Below are 18063 nucleotides of genomic sequence, written 5' to 3'. Positions count from 1 at the left end.
AGTAATCACCTGGCTGATCCAACCTTTCTTACTTGGGCCACCTGACCCTATAATACCCCCCTGCTCAATGCCGTTCATCCCAACGCCTTTTCTCCCACTCCACTTGCTATGATGCCATTTGCACATGCCTATTTTTTATCCCCTCTATTAATATAAATATCTGTTCCCTTAGTCCTGCTGCCTTGGTGATATTTGGCTGCTTTGATAAAGAGAAAGGAGATGGAAGAGGGAGGGAAAACCCAATAATGATAAGATTAGATAGGAAAAGGCATCCAAGCTAAATGGAACAAGGTGGCAATAACAGGCTCCCAGAGCCCTTCTGGACTTAGAAAGAAATACGTAGTCCTTCTGGCTTTAGAAGACAAGAGACACTGGGAAAATAAATACCATGGCAGAATGGGCTCCTCTGAGTGTACTTTTAAATTATAAATTATAGTGGCCTCTTTGACTTCTGAGCGGTCATTGGTTACTTCTCTCATTTAAATACCTAGAGCAAGTATTTTTAAAAAGCTGAAAGGTACTAGGGTTGTTTTCCTCCAACTCTCCCTTTTTTTGACTTCCCAAGTTCATAAAAAGGAAAAGAAGATAAAGGAGCTATTCCTTGCCTTGTGCTTTTATAATTTAAAAAATATGACAGATCCTTTTCTCCTTTTCTCACATTTTGTATTTTAAAATTGCTGTCAGACTAAGGCTTTGCCAAGTTTCAAACTTAAGAGAAAACTTACTAAGAAAACTAAAAGATGTATAAAATGCAGATGGATTATAGGTATAACCATACAGCCTATGCATGTGTTATAGGTTTTTAAAAATAAGTTCATCCCCTTGTGTTAAATGTATAATATTAGTTATAAATATATTTGTGTACTGAAATATCCTTTCATCATCCTATTTTCTTATCATCAGGAAGATTTCACTTTTGTAAAAATACATATATATTCATCTGGATAAAAACAGACACCCTAAACAAGAGAAAAAATTTGAAGGGACATGATAGCTTTCCATCTTCAGTTACCTACAAGTCTACCATACGGAAGCAGGGGAAGATATTCTCACAACTCCAGAGACTGGGGTTTACCAAATAAATATAATTTTCACAAGACACATTAAGCTCACTTAAAGAAAAATTTGATACCAGACTCTTCTAAAAACAGCATGGGCAGTCTTATGCAGTAATTGTCAAGTGAGGGACATTGTCACCAAGGGAGCCCAAGACTAGATCCCTGGTATTAGCGAGACTAAATCATTGGCAAGCCTGTGGAAGGACTGCACAAAAGAGTGAACACATAGATTCCCACAGAGTCCAAAGACAATGATCAGCCACCGGGAATGAATTGGGGGACTTAGGGAACCTTATTGACATGGACAGATTCTGAAAGGCTTGTTGAGATGGGTCAGGTTGCCAAATATAACTACAGGCGTCTGAAGTTAAAGTTTAGCACAGACATAAAAGGGAGTTTCAACTGGATGAAGAGAAAAGGACTGAGAGCCAAAAGAGAACTTAAGGGTCAGCAAAGAGAAGTACACTAGTCAGGTTAGGCTAGATCATGTGGAGGAAACAGCTCAACCCTGGAATCTCTTGGCTTAACACAACACGTGGCTTAACACAACAAAGTATATTTCTTGCTCAAAATGTCCCACTGCAGAGGGAGCTCTGTTCCTCACAATCGTTCTGGGGCCCAATTTCACAGAGGTTTTGGTCCCTTATAGCTGCTCCATCTGAATTACAGGGTACTCCAAGGGCTCGGAATACAAGAAACAGAAAAACAAGCACGTAGACTCTTAAGTGACCCAGACTTGCAATGATGTTTCACTTCTGCTCATATTCCCATTGGCCAGATCTCAGTCACATGCCCCAACCGAACTACAAGCGAGGCTGGGAAATATAGGGGAGGAAATAGATATTCGGTGAGCTCTCTGCTGCAGGCGGGTACACTGCCCAAAGCCCAGATAGAACTCTCTCTGTGTCCAGGTGGAGGAGCCACAAATATTCTTTATCTCAGCTTAATCCCCTATAAGTCCCTCCTTTCCCCAGCCATTAAATGTGTTCTGAATTTCTGACATGGTTAATTATCATTGGGCATTCAAAAAGAACCCAGGAATGGCCAATATCCAAAACCAAATACTGGTGAAGACATGGAGCAACAGGAATTTTCACTCTTTGCTGGTGGGAATGCAAAATGGTACAGCCGCTCTCGAAGACAGTCTGGCAGGTTCTTACAAAACTAAACATACTCTTATCATATGATCCAGCAATCATGCTTCTTGGTATTTACCCAAATGAACTAAAAACTTATGTCTATCCAAAAACCTGCACATGGACATTTATAGCAGCTTTGTTCATAATTGCCAAAACTTGGAAGCAACTGAGATATCCTTCAGTAGGTGAATGGATAAAGAAAATTGATACATCCAGACAATGGAATATTATTCAGCACTAAAAAGAAATGAGCTATCAAGCTATGAAATGACATGGAGGAAATGTAAATGCATATTACTCAGTGAAAGAAGCCAATCTGAAAAGGCTGCATACTGTATGATTCCAACTATGTAACCTTCTGGAAAAGGCAAAACTATGGAGACAGTAAAAGTACTAGTGGGTGCCAGGGGTTGGGGGGAAGGGGGTGATGAATAGGCAGATCACAGAGGATTTTTAGGACAGTGAAACTACTCTGTACAATACTACAATGATGGATACATGTCATTATACATTTGTCAAAACCCACAGAGTGTACAACACCAAGAGTGAACACTAATATCAACTATGGACTCTGGGTGCTGATGATGTATCAGTATAGGTTCACCCATTGTAACAAAAGGACCACTCTTGTGGGGGAAGTTCATAGTGGGGGAGGCTGTGCCTGCGTATGGGGGGAGGGGGTACATGGGAAATCTGTACTTTCCACTTAATTTTGCTGTGAACCTAAAATGGTCCTAAAAAATAAAGTTTATTAATTAAAAAAAAAAAGAAGCTGAGGATGCTCCTCTTCAGTAAGGTAGTGGAAGGGACATATTTATTTGGTAGGAAGTGAATCAGATGACCTCTTCAAGTCCCTTCCAACCCTGATGTTCCCTGATTTCTATGCTCTGCTTGGTATCAGGAGACCACGGACTCCTAGGGCAGGAAAGGATTTTAAAGGTCATCCAATGAGTGAATTCTGATGGATGAATTTTTTCCTTTGTAGGACAACTGCTGAAAGGTCATCTAGTCTGCTCTAGAAGATGTTCAGAGAATGGAAATTTGGTGCCTCTCTGATTAGCTCTTTTCATACTTCCTTGAACCACTTTGAGAGACAACCTTGCATTGCGACATTTGTCTCCCCATAGCTCCCACCCATTAGATATATCTGTGGGAATCAGAAAGATAGTAGTTTCTGGGGGAAAATCTAGTATTTGTTCAACAGAGAATCCCACCAATAAAAGTAAAGCCCTTGCCAGAGAAGGGGGAAATGGAAAAAAATGAGGCAGAGATCAGCGATAACCTTACAGAACCAGAGAAGAAAGCAAGAGGGCTTAGAGTGACCTTGAGGTCCTGGAGAACAAAGGCAGGGACTCAGGTGATGGTGAAGTTATCACTATGCAGGGCCACATGCAAGTTTGGACAAAGAGCACATTCATTTGTTTGCACCAGGGTCATAATCTTCTTGATGGACATTGAGTTTATTTCAACTAAACATTCCTAAGTCATATCTTCCCTGAGAGGTTCTTCTAAACTCTTCACAGACAGAAAGAGCTAGCTTCTAAGTAGTTCACAGGCCTGCTTAGAAAATATAAAAGAATTTTGCCGAATCAAGTAGATATTTCTCTGTCCTCATTTCACTTGGTATTCCTTCAACATCTAACACCGCTAATACTCTTTTTCTTGACACTTTCTCCTGCCTTGCCTTAATCTCCTTTATCTCTGGCCCACTTTCTCTCAATGGATTCTCTCCTCTCTCTTCTAATAATGATGGTTTTCCCAAAGCCTAATCCTCAGTCTTGTTATCTTACATGAAACACCTTTGCTGGCTAATCTACCCACTGCTACGGCTATATCTACACTCATATGCTGATGAATTCCAAATGTGTATCTCTCCTAAGAGACTCTCTCCTGAGCTCCAGGCTCCTCTTCAACTGAACAGGGAGTATGTTTGCTCACAATGGACTTCACTGTTGTTCACTTGTCTGTTCATGCATTTCCAACTTGGCACCATATTTGACCAGTCTCCAAAGCTGGGAGACCACAGTCATCCTGCATTCTTACCTCTCCATGAACCCCCATAATCCAGGCATGAAGTCCCATCAACTTTACCCCCAGGCAGCTCTAAAAGCAGCCTCTGCCTTTCATTCACATTATCAATGACATGGTTCCTCCTGTCTCATTTGGACTATTATAATATTCTGCTTTAAGTGTTTTCATTATAATATAGTTCAGGTGCTTTTATAATGAACAACAGTTTATTTTTTCTCTTTTTTTTTTCTTTGAGATGTAGTCTTGCTCTGTCACCCAGGCTGGAGTACAGTGGCACAATCATAGCTCACTGCAGCCTTGAACTCCTGGGCTCAAGCCATCCTCCTGCTTAAGCCTCCTGAGTGGCTGGGACTATACCCAGGCCCCACCATGCTTGGCTAATTTTTCTTTCTTTCTTTTTTTTCTTCTTTTTTCTTTTTTTTTTTTTTTTTTTTGTAGAGACAGGGTCTCACTATTTTGCCCAGGCTGGTCTCGAACACCTGGCCTCAAGAGATCTTCCTGCCTCAGCCTCCCAAAGTTCTGGGATTATAGATGTGAATCACCATGCCCAGCCTCTAATGAACAATAGTTTCTTGACTGAATCTTACCCTGTACCAGTCTAGCTCCCCACAGGCCACTAAATGAAACTATCACTGGTTTTTAATCATCTGGTAGTTGCCTCAATATCTCTAGATGGTATGCTTTATGACACAATTTCTTGGTTTATCAAAATCAGATATTTCTCTTAATTTTCTGATACTATAGATGAAGATTTCACCCACTTTCATTACCCCCAAATTTCCAGTAGCTCTTATTCCCAAAACTGTGTGTACTCAAATGTAAGGCAAGATTTTTCTTCAAAATTATCCCATCAAAAATAAAGTCCTTATTAAGACTTTTATACTACGGGCAGTCTCTCAATTACTTAATTTTGAACAAATTACTATTTGGGGAAAACACATTAACCTGAAATGACCTCAATCAAAGCTAGATTTGTATGCTTATAGAGGTCACCTGACATGACAGGCGGTGGTAAATAAACTTAACACAGATTGAGTCATTATTTCTAGAGAAATGACTTCAAACTGAAGAAGCAGGTGTCATTGCATACAAACCTTTTAGAAAATCACTTTATTAAAATACATTAAATGCCTATGTTGTGGAGCTCACTACAAATTAATGAGGATATATGAATCAGGATAAAACTTCCAATGACAGCATCATACTCAGATTCAAAAAGTACTGCAGTCAGACTACTTAGTAGAAGTGAATATGGCACTACATTTTCAAGTGGCTCCAGAGAAAGCAGAAATGAATTCCAGTGTGCATGTGTGGCATTTGAAAAAAAATCCCATCATGAAATATAAGAGTGAAAAAGAGCAATTTCAAACAGCAGTGCAGTTTATATAACATGTGGTTTAAAATGTGGATATATAACTAAAATTTAAGTTAAAATATTATAGGTAGACATTTGGCCATTTCAACTCTTTTTCTAAATGTTGCATATTAAAAAATAAAAGTTGTTTTCAACCTTCTCATTTAGGAAAATGATGGTTTGATTTATATTCAGGGTCCATTTATATTTAGGCATATATTACAGTTACATCCCCAGATCAAGACTTGTATTAGTCAATACTGCCACTAAGAGCATTCTTAAGCATTCTAAGTATGCTGTTATTTCTCTTTTTCGTGTTCTGTCTACCATAGTCAATGTCTTGGCTCTCCATTTTATAAGGGGAAGCAGTAATGTTCTGCCCTTTCCCTCCCCCTCTCCCTCCCAGTCCCCACTAACCTGATTCTGTAACAAAACTTGTCTGTGATTTGTCCAGGAAGGGTCACAAACTTTTGGCCCTTAAGTGAAAGATGACATAGATGTGCTTTGTTTGATTTAAACATAAATTTATAAATTGAATTAGTTTCCCCCTATTTTAAACTGAGAGATTTCACCTGTAACAAACATACTATTTTTCTGAATATTTCTATTGTGCTTTATTCTTTTGCCTTTTCAATGACATGACCTTCACCCTAGAATGTTCAGTCATCCAGCTATCTGGAGAGAGGCCAGAATTCATTACAGAGAAACTTCAAAGAGAATTTCCAAGGGAATATTCATCTCCTGATCTTCAAAAATAGGCTTAGGAAGCAGGACACTAATCCTCCAAAACTAGCTATTTTCTTGAGAAAGGATTTTCTAGATTCGTTTATGTCCCTCATAAGCTGGCCGAAGGCCAACTTTAAGGACCCAGACTCAGATTTCTACAGCAGCCTGACAAGAAGTAATCAATCTGCTCATTTCTGCCAGCCAGACACATACTAGGACAGTTGAATATCATGAGTAGGGTCACCATATAGCCTGGTTTGACCTGTGCAATTGCAGTGTACACTAGTCCATACATCCCATCCAGCCAGTGCCTCCTTTCACTCTCAGATACATTCCAGGTTGGATGATGTATTTTATGGTCATCCTATTTACAACAGAAGTTAAGGGGAAGCCCCCTGTGATGGTTAATTTTATGTGCCCCATTGACTAGGCCATTGGGTGCCCAAATATTTGGTCAAACATTATTCTGCGTGTTTCTGTGAGGGTGCTTTTTGGATGAGATTACCATTTAAATCTGTAGACTGAGTAAAGCAGATTTCCCTCCCCAATGTGGGTGGCCCTCATCCAATCAGCTGAAGGCCTGAACAGAACATAAAGGTTGACCTTCCCCTGAGTAAAAGAGAACTCCTCCTGCCTAACTGCCTTCAAATTGGGTCACTGCCTCATTCTTGCCTTCAAATTTGAACAGAAACATCAGCTCTTCAAGGGGTCTTGAGCCTGCCAGCTTTCAGATTGGACCTACACCATCAGCTCTCCTGGGTTTCCAGCTTGCCGATTCAACCTACAGATCTCGGGACCTGTCAGCCTCCATAAGCCAATTCCCTACAATATCTATCTATCTATCTACCAATCTATCCATATCTAGATAGATAGATAGATAGATAGATAGATAGATAGATAGATAGATAGATCCCCTATTGATTCTGTTTCTCTGGAGAACCCTGACCAATATGCCTTCCTATCATTTGATCCCAGGAATTGTGAGGAGAGAGAGAAGCAGGAGAGCAAAGTGGGAAGTGAATCTCCTGATTCCCGCTCATTAGCCTATGCCTGGCAAAGGAGAGATGACAAGTTGGGGAAAATACAGAGGATGTGGGACTCTTAGATGAAGCTAAATCATGGCACTCTGCAGTACATCCATATCACCTTGCTTGACAACCAAGTCATGCAAAAGGAGATCCTGAAATTTAGCTTTTTCAAGTTGCCCTGTGTTCCACTATGGGAAAGGAAACTGAGCTTCTGGATGTTAAGTTCACCAAAGGAAATGGCCATAGCTGGGGTAAGGTGGCTGTCCACTGAAGACTCCACAGAAGATTACTCAAGTCAGAGTCAAATGGCAGTCAGTGTCAGACCTCAGAAGGCTCTGAAGTGACAAAAGAAGCAAAGCTAAAAGACCAAAGCATCCAGAGAAACACAAGACACTCATGAAGCCAAGAGCATCCAGATTACCAGTTCTCCCATCAAAGACGTAAGCCACAAATGCAAGCCGACTTAGTAGCACCCAAATGGACAGTAGAGTACTCTCTACTCTTACAGAGTTTGAACCATATTAATTACCAATTTTTGATCATTTGTGACCTGCAAAAAATGGCAATCATATATTTCAAGCTATATAAAAAGCATATTACACAATAATAAAAAAGATAACTCAATTTTTTAAATGGGCAAATGATTTAAACAGGCATTTCTCTAAAGGACATATACAAATTGCCAATAAACATGTGAAAAGATGCTCAACATTATTAGTCATTAAGGAAATGAAAATCAAAACCACAATGAGACAGCACTTCATACCCACTAGGATGGCTATAATCAGAAAGATGGACAATAACAAGAGTTGGCAAGGATGTGGAGAAGTTGGAACACACACTACTCATAGAAATGTAAACTGATGCAATCACTTTGGAAAACAGTTTGACAGTTCCTCAAAAAGTTAAACACAGAGTTCCTAAATGTCCCAGCAATTCCACTCTTAGGCATATACTTAAGGGAAGTGAAAACATATGTCCACACAAAGACTTGTACACGAATGTTCATAGGAGCATATTTGTTATAGCCAAAAAGTAGAAACAACCCAAATGGCTATCAACGAATGAATACATAAAGAAAATGTGGCATATCAATACAATCGAATATTACTTAGCCATAAAAAGGAATGAAACTTTGATACATCTTAATATGAGTAAACCTTGAGAACATTATATGAAGTGAAAGGAGCCAAAGAAAAAGAGCCACATACTGTATGATTCCATTTATATGAAATGTCCAAAACAGGCAAATCCATAGAGACAGAAAGTAGATTAGTAGTTATGAGAGTCTGGGTGGTAGGGGGAGGGAGAATGGGGAGTGACTGCTAACAGGTATGGGATTTCTTTTGAGGATGACGAAAACATTCTGGAATCAGTGTCAATTGTTCAACTTTGTGAATATACTAAAAACTGGTGAACTGTAAATTTTTAAAAAGTTAATTTCCTGGTATGTGAATTATACCTTAATAATTGTTTTTAAGAGTAAGCAATATTTCCTAAATTTTCAGAGTGGATAACACTGAAACAATATTGACTTTTAGTGTTGTTGGTGTTTTGTTGCGTTTTTCCTGTGACCAGCAGAAGGGAGATTGGGAGAAGGCCATAACTGCAGACTAAACAAAGAAATAAGATTCTTTTCTTTAAATCTATAATGTGCTGTGAAAAGAATTTTGTGGCCCTGCTATATGCGTAAAGATCTAGCTTTTCTGGTTCTTTTGAAATTTGGTATCTTGTAACAATGGGCTGGCAATCCTGTAGGAAAGAACCCTTCTCAGTTCAACAGCAGCAGCACCTGCCCACTTTCAACATGGCACACACTCTCCAGTTTGCCAGGCTCATCCCCCGGCTGAACTGGTATCACTCACTCATATTGTCTATCTAATTCTGAATATATTTGAATTTGTGACTCCTGGTCAGTAAGTCCATTTTAAAAGTTAAACACCAATAAACGGTGCTTATATTTTGTTTCAGTTAGGAATATGACTAGCTACAAATAACAGACACCTGAATAACAGTGCCTTTAACATATATCAGAAAGTCTGGATGTGAGTAGTTATTGAAGTTGGATCGAGAGCTCAATGATATCGGATCCCAATGTTGCAGAGACTCCACGCTGTCTACCCAATGTCAAAGCTTCTCTCTTCTGTACTACTGGAACCCAGAGATTATTTGAAGGGACAATGTAATGAGTTACAAACAAAATTTCCTACCTCCCTTCCAACTAGGAATATTTGAGATACTCCTGGCCAATGAAATGTCACAACAGTCACAGAAGGGGACTTCTGGGAAGGCAATTTTAAGGGGGTTAATACAGTTGACAAATGCCTTCTTTTCTCTTTGCTCTTTCCCCTCTTCATGTCTGAAATGAAAATGTGATGGCTGGAGCTCTGACAGCCATGTTGACGGCAGGAAGATTAGAGTCTGTGAAAGTTGATCATATGAATTTGGTTATTCTTGTCATATCCAACTAAATTAGAGTCAAGGGACCAGCGGGATAAAGCACTCAGGATATAAAACATTGCTCCAAGAATGTAATTCTCTGCAAGCCTGACTGCTGAAACTACCTGTTGTAAACTGAGACCAGTTTTAACTACAGCTGCTGAGATAAATTACTGCAACTCTCGGACTAATTTTCCCACTACCCTCACCTACCAATCAGGGCTGGCCAGCTCCCCAAACCCTAACTAGTGCCAGTAAACTTTCTTAAAGGGCAATATATAACATTTCTATTTTTTTATAAAGCCTCTAACCTTCTCTTTGTTCTTTAGATGTGCCAAAAATCACCTGGTCTTCATGTATGCCCTAAATTGTAATTCTTTCTTCCCAAATAAATTTAGTGATTAGTGTTTACATCTTTATTTTGACTTCAACAAGTCTTACCCAAAAGATGACAAAGCAAAAAGCTGAAAGGAGCATTGGTCCCAGTTTATCTTATGAAACCACCAAAACGACCCTGGACTATCCACTGTGGACTTAATAAAGCCATAATTTAAGCCATTCTTTTATGGTTTTTTATTACTAGCAACAAGTTCTATTGATACACTGTTGATACACTGTTCATGTATCAACATGTATCAACATGTATCAACGCTTTTGCTTTTTTCTTTAAGGTTTCATTAAGGTTTTTAAATTGCTACTGCCTTGCTCATGGCAAGAATATGGAGAAGGAGAGAAGAGAAGATTTTCTATGGGTGCAGCTTTCTGGCTCCCTTAAGAGCAGAGTAAGCACTGGGGCATTATTCAGGCACTAAATGGCTATCTTATCCAGCTATGGTTGGAAGTAGGGACAGACAAATTCTTCATTAAATATGTCCTACTACACATCCTCTTAAAGAATTTTTTCCTAGTTGGTCCAAACAAGTTGGCATCTGTGCAAAACATGCACTGGAACTCAGAATATGTCACCAATGCTCAATCCCAGGTTTTTTTAGACCCAGTTCCCAAATAGTCTGTGCTGTGGAATTGCTCAGTTCTCATATCTACTTCAAACTAAAGCAAAACACTCATTGGAACAGTGTACAGATGCACAAAAATCAGGTAGCCAGGAGTATTCAATGAAATATACACTCATCCACATGACCGGGTAAAAAAGGTGTGTGTATGTGTGTGTGTGTGTGTGTGTGTGTGTGTGTATAAAATTTCCATCTAAATAAAAACACAAAAATTTTAAATTCTTGTAGCAAACTCAACATGCCCCAAGAATTCATCCTCCTATAGGCCCAGTTTGAGGTACATTGTCCTAAACAGTGAATGATACCCCACCCCCATACCTTTCTCTGAGCCTTATATGTGCCTCTTTCACTGTGCTTGTAATTTTGTAATATACTTCTTTGTTTTCTAGTGTCTTTTCTCTTTGTCTGGGAGCCTTTTGAGGTCAGCAACTGCTCTTCTTGATTTCCTTAGAGACAAATCTAATTACTTAACACTGGATAAATGCTGTATAAATACTGGTTGCTTTGAATGAAGAACTCATCACACTTTGAAGGAGGCCCATCAGTAAGACAAATCTGAAATGAGCTGTACTTGCAATTTGCACACTATGCAAAACCCATTAAACAGTACTCAAGTCTTTAAGAACTTGACTTTGATGACCTGCAAAGAAGACTAAGGAGAACATCTAGTACCCCTTGGCAGGTATTTATTATTTATCCTTCCTGTCAAAAATCATAGATTTTGTTTATCCTTCCTGTTCAATCAGTATCAAGAGGCATAATGGTTGTTAAAGGTCCCTAATGTCTTTGTGCCCCCTCCCAGCCTCCTCCTTTAGGGCAGAGCCGATGAGCTCATTTGCAGAGAGGCTTGCCAGGCTCTGCATATGGTTTGTAATATAAATAGATCACATCTTAGGCATATCAGCAAGATAGAGGAGGCTTGCCCTCCCCAAAGTCCGCTGAAATAGAAATTCTCACCTTAAAAAGTAGGCAAGCCTCCTCTTCTTTCTGGGAATTTAAGGATGTGTTGTATGAATATTTTAATCTTTAGCTAAACATAGATGAATCCTGGACTGTCCAAAAATAAAATATGCCAAAACTAAAGACTAAATGGTAGTTCTGTTTAATTTCAGACTTTCACCTATCATTGAACTTTGTGACTGCAAATTCATTAAGAGCAATTGAGGTTCATGATCTGGATTATAACCTATTACATTAGCTTAAACATATATTGATCAGATTCTATTTTCTCATTTATAATGAAAGCTGATAATTTGGCTTACTTATGATACAAGTTTCCATTAAAACAAAAAGGAATCTACAAGGTAAAGTTGATAGCAAAATAAAATGATCCCAAGCTACACAATAGTCATAGTTTTTATTTGCAATAGTTTAAGGCTCACAGGAAGCTGCAAAAAATAATAGAGTTCTGTGTACTCTTCACCCAACTTCCCCAAAAGAGAACATCTTACATAACTACAGTACATTGTGAAAACCAGGAAATCAACATTGGTACAGTACTATTGACTCACCTAATAATCTTATTTGGATTTCACTCTTTTTCTGTACTCTTTTTTTTGGTCAGGGGGGGAGAAGAGGTGCTGTGTACAGTTCTGTGAAATTTTATTACATGTTTAAACTTGTGTAACCACCACCACAATCAGGACACACATTGTTATTATTTTTAAACATCTATAAAAGTTTAACTACGTACTAGATAAAGTTTATTATCTTCATTTTGAAGTGAGAAGACAAAAAGGAAAAGGCAGACATTTCCCTTTTTTTGGTCCTTTATTATCAAGCATGTGGCTAAGAGGCACTCTAGTCTAATGACATTAATCTCAATATGAGGGACTGAATTTTGTAACCTTTATATTGGGCCTTTATTAAGCCGTAGGTCTTCAATTTTCAAATGTATAAAGAGAAAGATCACACAATCTGTTCACTATTTTTTAACTACAATTAGGCACGGGGTAAGTGAAGAGATCACAAAGAAAAAAGAAAAAAAAAGAAAGCAAAGAAAACCCAACCCGCAGCTCAGGATGGTAAAAGCCACAGCTCTTAAATCTCTCTTGCTTTTCCTCAAAACCATAGAAACTCTATTTCTATTCTTGTTTCTCTCCTGCACACAGACCATAACAGTTTTATCCTCTGAGAATTATTCCTAAAAATAAAATGAGAAAGAAGAAGAAATGCATAAAGGTCTCTATCTTTGGTTTCTAAATGTTATTTTTACACTATTTATTTTTTACCGTTCCCCACTAGAAAACACTCTGTCCACTACATTAGCTTCAGGCTCCATGCAGTTAGTGCTCGTGTGTCCCTGTCCCCTCGCCCACCACTGGAAATCTCATAAGGGAAGTACGATGGGACTCAGTGGGGCTCAGCCTTGAGCTCTGGGACATTACCTCTTGTCTGTGCCCTCCACCTCTGCCTTTCCACAAATATTAAACCAAGTCAGGTCTAAATAGTTGGGATATGGCATAGGAATTTTTCTCCTACTTTACTGACTACTCCTCAGTCTCTTTTCCCCTTCTTCCTCCTCTTTCTGACTTCCAAAGTTGGAGTCATTAAAGGACTATCCTCAGTCTTTTCCTTAAAACAGTGATTCTCAACCAAGAGTGACTTTCATACCAGGGGATATGTGGCAATGTCTGGACGCATTTTTTGTTGTCACAACTAGAGTGGGGGAGGCGCTACTGACATCTAGTGGGTAGAGACTGGGGATGCTGCTCAACATCCTACAATGCACAGGACAGCCTCTATGAGGAAGAGTTATCTAGCCCCAAATGCCAATAGTGCCACAGTCGAGAAATCCTGCCCTAAAAGATCTTATTCAATGCCATGATGTACCCAGATTTGGTCTACATGCTAATGATTCTCAAATTTCAAGCTATAGTCCTCCCTTCTCTACCAACTCCAGATTGCTATATCCAACAGCCTCCACTTATATTTGGTGCCCCAAACTTAACTTGTTCACAACTAAACTCTTGCTGTCCCCCACAGACCTGTTCTTCTTCCCCATTCCTCATAGCACTGATGGCATCATCCAATTCATCATCTTAGTGAAAATTTCAATTTTATGGAAATCATTTGGTGCAGCCATACTATGATTAGAATCAAAGAAGAGTGGAGCTGTTCGGGACCTCATTTGGGAGATGAGGAGAGCATGACCCAGAAATTTTTAAGATGTGCCTAAATCTACACATTTAATTCGATGGTAGAGCAGAATGAGAAGTATGGTCTCCCACAGCTTCTGTCCCATAAGCTTTCCCATGGCTGACTCAGCCTCCTTAGGTAAAATATATAGCTCAGTTGCTTTCACTTCACTATTCTCATAAGTTATTAGAAAGGCAGTTTTGCACAGTGCAGAGATCAGCAAACTATAGCCTGTGGCCAAACCTAGGCTTCCACCTATTTTTATATGGTCTGTAAGCAGAATGATTTTACCATTTTTATGTAGTTGGAAAAAAAACAAAGAACAATAATTCATGCCGTGAAAATTATATTGAATTCAGATTTTAATGTTTGTAAATAAAGCTTTATTGGAATATAGCCACATTCACCTATTTACATATTGTCTACGGCTGCCTTTGTTCTACAATAGCAGAGTGGAGTAGCTGCAACATACATTGTATGGCTGCCAAAGCTGAAAATATCTACTATCTGGCCTTTTACAGAGAAAGTTGCTGACCCCAGTATAGTGACCAGACCTCAAGTTTTAGAGTTTAAAAAGTAAAAGAAAAAAAGCATAGATTTCAGTTTTGTCTCAGTTGGCAATGTGATCTTTGAGTAAGATTCAATGTCTGTGAGCCTCATGTTAAATGAGGATAATGATACTGTCCTTGAAGAATTGTTAGGAGTGTTAGAATTAATGCCTGTGAAGGTTTGGAGTATAGTAGGAACTCAACATATATCAGCAATAAATAATAATAATATTTATTAATATTATTATCTGCACAAACTTATCCCTCAAAATTTCCCATTTGGTATGCTTTGAGAGTTCCTGTGTCAAATGCCTTTTTCCAAAATCCAAGCAAATACATAACTTAAAATGAACGCCTTAGTCTCTTTCAGCCATTAGTTGGGTATGACAGAACAGGTTTCCATCACATCATGGGTTGACAGCAAATTGGAGGGAGGTTAATATCTTTATAATTCACATGTCATTCCACCCAATCATGAATTCCCTCAGTAATTAGTTCCCTGGAAAATTGTCTCCTGAGTGATAAAGGTGACAATATCTGAAATAGGAAATAGTCATGACCTACCCGATCTCCTTTTCAACTTTCGTATCCCAAGAATGTCAGAAAATAAGTTGAGTTAACAGAAAATGAGGGGAACCAACATTAAATTCGTAAATGGCACATAGAAACAGATAGCCCCAAGCTACCAGACCCCATTCTTTGGGATTTCCTGGAGGGCACTTACGGTGTCCACAGAGGCAGAGATTGGCCTTGATTTTTCGCTGGCCTCCCCACAAGCATCCAGGGAATAGAGTTGGGGGCATGCCTGACACTCACCTCACCTGTGGCCTCTGTCGGGACCTTGACCTCAGCCCTGGCCACCACGTCCAATCCTTCAGGAGATTCTGCCATCCCTGGTGGAGTCTCAGCCTCAGGCTTGCCTTCTGGCTTACATCTCATTCCCAGAGTGGAAAAGAGGTCAACTCTAGCTCTTTTTCTTTGTGTGACCCCATCCTTTCCCTGGCTTGCATACTGCCATTTTCTCCTGCTCTCTAAGGCAGTTTTTGCTGAGAAAAGAGTCACTTCCAACCTCCTTAGACTTACTCTTCCTGCTGAACTCCCCTTTCTATGGCACTTTCTGGGATGAGCCACATCCCTCACGAGTGACAAGGCACAGGGCGTCATCCTGCTAATTAACATATGGCCTAATTATGGCTGTGTTACACTTTAGAAGACAGAATTAAAGTCTGAAGTGACCTAAGTAATTAGGAGGGGTACATGGAAGCAAATGAAAGCAGCAGCAACGAGGCTGGGGTGGGCAACGATGTGACCATGTCCTGTGAGGCTGGAAAGGTCTAGAGGCCAGTGAAAAACAACTGGCCATGACTCAGGTCGGGATCGACTACAAGCTTCACAAGCTGTTTTAAAAAGGGAACATCAAATGTAGGGCAAGATGGGATTTTCTTTCCTCCTCCCTGTCTTTGTTCTGTCCTCCACCATCCTTAGTGCTGAGATGGCGCTTGGTAAGATAGAGGAAACAAACCAGAAAAATTCATGCACACAAAGTTGAATTTTCACACAGCACTGCAGAAGAGATAGGGTAGGGGGTCGGGGGGGCTGGTAGCTTAACTGATATGCTCAAGCTGACACATTCTAGTGCCACTTCTAGTGAGTGGTAGGGACAGGACTAGGACAGACAAGGACATGAGGTGTGTATGGGTTGCCATTTTAGTCTGTTTTGTGCTGCTGAACAGAATACCTGAGACTGGGTAATTTGTAATGAACAGAAATTTATTCTCACAGATCTAGAGTCTACAAAGTCAAGATTGAGGGGCTGGCATTTAGCAAGGGCCTTCATGCTGCATCATCACATAGCAGACGGGCAAAGAGAGAGCAAGACGGAGTGAAACTCGCCCATGATAAGGAACCCACTCCTGTCATAACAACATTACTCCATTCATGAAGGTGGTGCCCCCAGGACCCAAACACCGCCTATTAGGGCTTACCTCCCAACACCGCTGCATTGGGGACCAAGTTTCCAACAGATGAACATTGGAAGACACGTTCAAACCATGGCAGTTGGGTACCCCTAGAAGTTGAACTTGGGTCAAGGATGGAAATACAGACAGTTTATTTGGGAAAAGATCTAAGAAATAATGGCAGGGAGTGAGAAAACAAGGCAGGGAAGGGAAGGAAAGCAATAGATGGTATGTTATCAAGCAATCTAGCACTGAGGGCAACTGGAGCTCAATCCAGCTGGGGAACTAAGAAAGACAGAATAGAACAGGGATTGGCAAACTTTTTCTGTAAAGGGTCACATAGCAAATATTTTGGGGCTTGCAGGCTGTGAAGTTTCTGTCACAATGACTCACTTCTACCCTTGCAGATAAAAAGCAGGCATAGATTCGGTCATTCATCAGTATCCACAGGAGATTGGTTCCAGGCCCCCCGTGGATATCAAAATCCATAGATGGTTAAGTCCTTGTTATAAAATGGCACAGTATTTGCATATAACCTATGTACATCCTCTCCTATACTTTAAATCATCTCTAGATTCGACTACTCAGTACTATGTAAATGCTACATAAATAGTTGCTATACTGTATTGTTTTTTATTTGTATTATCTTTTATTGTTATATTGTTATCTTTTTTCCAATATTTTGATCCGTGGTTGGTTGAATCTGAAGATATGGAGGGCAGGCTGTAACACATAAAGGAATGAGGATATCTATGCTCCAATTAAACATTTACAAAACCAGGCAGCCGACAAGGACTATAGGTTGTCAACCCCTTGCCATAGAATAGTGTTTCTCAAACTCCTGTGGTGAAGCACCATTTTTTTTAAATGTCTAATTCACTGCAAAATAAGACTTTTGTAAATATAAGAAAAATGATATTTATAAAATGGACATACAAAACATAAGCCCTTTTTATTATTAGATTCAAAAGACACAAAATGACTCTTTCAAATTGCCAGATTCTTTGTATACATTAGCTATACTTCAGTTGACAACTCTGCAAGGAAGACACTGTTGACCTCATTTTAAGGAGGAAACTGACCCTCGAGGAGGATGAGTGACTCATTAAGGTCACACACCTAGTGAGAAACAGAGCTGGGATTCCGACCCAGCGCTATCTGATTCCAACACTCACACTCTATACGTATCAGGCTGCTGAGAAAAAGCCTGTGAAACAGATCACTGGGAAAAGAATGAGCAAAGAGTCATAAAACAGAAAATGATGCATAGGAAGGCAGCGAAGACATGCCCTTACTATAATTGAAGTTTTTGAAAAAGTGGAAATAGGAAAAGTACAGTCACACGTTGAGGGCTTTAACAAGCCAGGCTACGGGTTTTCAAGGTGTTTGCCAAGGCAGTGGACACCAGACACACTCACTGGGATTCTTCCAGGAGCTGCAAATGATATTTAAGTTTCACATGCAAAAAAACAATCTAAAAAATTAAATGAAAATGCAATGAGAGCTTGAATAGTGTCTCCCAATAGCTTGAATGTGTCTCCCAAAATTTCACGTGTTAGAAACCTGGTCCCCAATGCAGCAGTATTGAGAGGTAGGACCTTTGGGAGGTGATTGGGTCATGACTGCTCTCC

The sequence above is a fragment of the Propithecus coquereli genome, unplaced genomic scaffold (assembly GCF_000956105.1).
Source record: "Propithecus coquereli isolate 6110/MARCELLA unplaced genomic scaffold, Pcoq_1.0 Scaffold548, whole genome shotgun sequence".
In the NCBI taxonomy this organism is placed as follows: Eukaryota; Metazoa; Chordata; class Mammalia; order Primates; family Indriidae; genus Propithecus; species Propithecus coquereli.
Note: the sequence above shows the minus strand (reverse complement) of the source record.